Source organism: Pinus tabuliformis, chromosome 6, assembly GCF_031772625.1.
Source record: "Pinus tabuliformis cultivar Carrire ecotype Pingquan chromosome 6, CPIR1, whole genome shotgun sequence".
NCBI classification, from domain to species: Eukaryota; Viridiplantae; Streptophyta; class Pinopsida; order Pinales; family Pinaceae; genus Pinus; species Pinus tabuliformis.
In genome coordinates this window covers 903557156-903561018 of record NC_142292.1, presented here as the reverse complement: position 1 = coordinate 903561018, position 3863 = coordinate 903557156, and the positions used below count along the sequence as shown (strand labels likewise).

The 3863-nt window shown below is 38.1% G+C and overlaps 1 pseudogene; it reads left to right on the top strand.

The window, feature by feature from the left end:
- The first annotated feature begins 1578 nt into the window (after window positions 1–1578).
- Window positions 1579–2807, top strand: LOC149261855 (ubiquitin C-terminal hydrolase 13 pseudogene; annotated as a pseudogene).
- Window positions 2808–3863: the final 1056 nt, after the last annotated feature.

Sequence of the window (3863 nt, the reverse complement as noted above, 5' to 3'; positions counted from 1 at the left end):
AGACCTTGGAAACTTGTGGAGGTTTCTTGGGTTTGAGAGGAGGAAAGTATCATTATCTAGTTTTGCACATTCTTCTTGAGGACACACTATATTTGGTTGGACTTGGGCACGGAGGGCTAGGGAACCTGTGGAGGTTTCCTGGGCTAGGAATTTATTTCCTAGTTGGCTGGGAGGTAAATCTGGTTGGGTCGGTGATAAGGAGCGTTCAGCTGGAGCTATAAGACAAAGGTATCATCATCAACCACTGGAACAGGTATTTTTCCATGGACTACTCTTGTTAAGTTGATATCAATGGAATGCTCACCTTAATTTATGTTGCTTATGATAAAATGATAAGATGTTAAATGTTTAAAGCTATGTAAGAAGGTCAGTAAGCTCATTTTATTACTTTTAAATCAGCAAGAAAATAGATCTCTTATTGTATAATAGATTGAGGCTCTAATAATAGGAATCAGGCCCTTACACATGGTATCAGAGCTTTGGTTCAAAATCTGGACCCAAAGCCCACTAAATAGCTATTCCATAATCAAATTTCTTATTAAATAGTTGAAAATCCAGAAAATTAGAATGTCAAAATGTTTCAACAACATTCCAATGGCTTAGTGCCTAGGGATATGACAGAGCTAGTGTTTTGCTTCAACTTAAATGCGCCTGTAAAATTCCTGACAGAATAAATAATATTATAGAAATAAAAAAAAAAAAATCTGGACCGAGCTCCTAGATGAAGAAGCTTGCAGTTCTGGGGACTTTTGCAAACAGTGATTAGGCTGCAGTCTTGTGGATCAAGATAAAGATCATATAAAACCCTATTTTAGAAAACCGAGGGGCCAGTTCTAGAGCCCAAAGATGATCGAATATCCTGGTAAGGAGAGCGCAGTTCTGGACACAATAGATGAGGTCTGTGTTTACCCTTGAAGAGAATCAAAGCCTCTGAGCTACCTCAATCCGAAGCTCAGAATTTTGTGCACATTTATGTGTGACCAAACTCCAGGGCATTGACAAAGTTAACGAAGGGTCTCATCATCTAAGAAAGTTTTCCAGCATTTAAGAGATCCGAATTCTGAACCACCTATGAGATCCGAAGCATCATATACATCAGTGGATAATCGATTTTATGGTTTCACATAGCAAATATAGAGTAGCTCTTCTGTTAAAGTCAAATTACAGTCACTCAAGAGCGGTCATCAAATTACAGTCACCTTATTTAAGGTATATTTTGCAGTCTTGTATAATGCCATAAAAGACGAGAACTTGTGGCAAAGTATCACAATTCTGAGGCTATATATATACATATATATACCTGCGAGTTTGATCAAAGAAATAGAGACCATACGTGTTTAAGTGTAAAACTGAACGCATTAGAGCTTTCGACTTCGATCCCAATATTTTGTACTTATGTCAGTCCTGTTTTGCTTTGACCCATGTTCACTGTAAAGTTTGGAAGAAAATCAGTTACCAGTATCTTTAGTTAACACTCTAATATGAAGCAAATCAGTTACCAGTATCTAGAAAGGATTTGAAGGTAAGTGGTTTTGATATTGGAGGTGGTTGACATCTGTAGAGGGTGATTTTCATCAACAGATATACCCTCAAACGCAATGACAATGATGGCCCCTCCTCCTTTAGATCAGGAAGAGGACGAAATGCTGGTCCCGCATCCCGAGTTCAATGACGGGGCTCAGCCCATGGAAGGGCAAGGAGAGACGGTTAGTACCGCGGAGAATCAACCTCCGGACGATCCTCCTTCCTCTCGATTTACCTGGGCTGTCGATAATTTTTCGAGGTTAAATGTGAAGAAGCATTACTCAGAAGTTTTCACCGTGGGAGGTTACAAATGGCGGGTGCTAATATTTCCGAAGGGAAACAATGTGGATCACTTATCGATGTACTTGGATGTGGCGGATTCTGCTACATTGCCTTATGGTTGGAGCAGATATGCGCAGTTTAGCTTGGCGGTTGTTAATCAGATTAGCCCTAAGTATTCCATCCGGAAAGATACACAACATCAGTTCAATGCCCGAGAGAGTGACTGGGGTTTCACATCGTTTATGCCGCTTGGAGATGTGTATGATCATTCAAAAGGTTATCTGGTGAATGATACTCTCATAATAGAAGCAGACGTTGTTGTTCGTAGAGTAATTGATTATTGGTCCTATGACTCAAAGAAAGAAACAGGTTATGTTGGGCTCAAGAATCAAGGAGCAACATGCTACATGAACTCACTTCTTCAGACATTATATCACATTCCTTACTTCAGAAAGGTCGTGTATCATATGCCCACAACTGAAAATGACATGCCATCTAGCAGCATTCCATTGGCTTTACAGAGTTTGTTTTATAAGCTCCAGTATAGTGACACCAGTGTTGCGACAAAGGAGTTAACGAAATCTTTTGGGTGGGACACATATGATTCTTTTATGCAACATGATGTTCAGGAGTTGAACAGAGTGTTATCTGAGAAGTTAGAAGACAAAATGAAGGGGACAGTTGTTGAGGGCACAATACAGCAACTGTTTGAGGGCCATCATATGAATTATATTGAATGCATAAATGTAGATTACAAGTCAACAAGGAAAGAGTCATTTTATGATCTGCAGCTTGATGTCAAAGGTTATCGAGATATCTATGCTTCATTTGATAAATATGTTGAAGTGGAATGCCTTGAAGGGGATAATAAATATCATGCTGAGCAATATGCTCTACAGGATGCAAAGAAGGGTGTTCTTTTCATTGATTTTCCTCCTGTACTACAACTTCAACTGAAGCGCTTTGAATATGACTTCATGCGAGACACAATGGTTAAGTGAACATGTAACTAAACTGTGAGGAAGTATTGTGTGTGGGCGTGGCTACCAGGTATGTTGCAAGCTTTGAAGGATTATTTTATAAGCATATATTAATATAAATCACAGTTCTTCTTAGCATCCTCGTTGACTCTAGTCATTGCAGCATTTTGAAACATGCGACTCTGAATAAATTGACTTTTCAAAAAAAAAAAAAAAAAAAAAACCAGAACACTAGCTTAATTGTCGGTATGTCTATATAGTATAGTTGTATATCCAATATTTACATCTGGCAAGAAACATAAGTTGTTTCAAACTATTTCCTATCTTGCTATGGTTATCATATCACCAGGGACATGCTAATATCTTTACCTGTGTCTTGCTATATTTCTTTTGTGGGTAGTGACGATCATAACATTGTCAAATAAAAAGATGGAAATTCCAATTTGACTTCCATTCTTGGCCAGCAATATTAGATGAATCAGCAACTGGACCGGTCTCATACTTGTGTGATATGGGGTCTATTCCTACCCTACTATTACCACTATAACAGCGACCATTATAACTGTTGGGTGAATAGGGCCACCCCCAGCAGGTGTTCACAGGTAAATAATAGGGGATTTGAACATAAGACCTTTGTATTCACATTTACTTTACATTTTACAAGCTTGGTAAGTGAACAACTAACAATGTTTACGAATGAAGAATTCCAAGAGTGAACCTTTTCTTTTGTCTAAGCCATTTGTTGGTTCAATTAGTATTTCATGGTTTGCTTTTCTGTACCAATTTCTAGTTGTATTGGTATCAACTTAATTTCATCCATAATAGTGCCTTAGGTACGCATGTAGTTGAGATTGTGAGTGATCGAACAATAATCGTGCCCTTAAAGTATAACATGAAGAACTACAACCAACAGTTAATATATCTCCCCTACAGATATAATGTGGTCGGAGGGATCTTCTATAGGTTTACCATTAGTTTTAGGAATGACTAAGGGTAGATTAGTTGGCATATTGGCCAATTTGGATAATTATGGATAGGAACATTAATATTATTTGAGGAGATTCAAACCTGCCATAT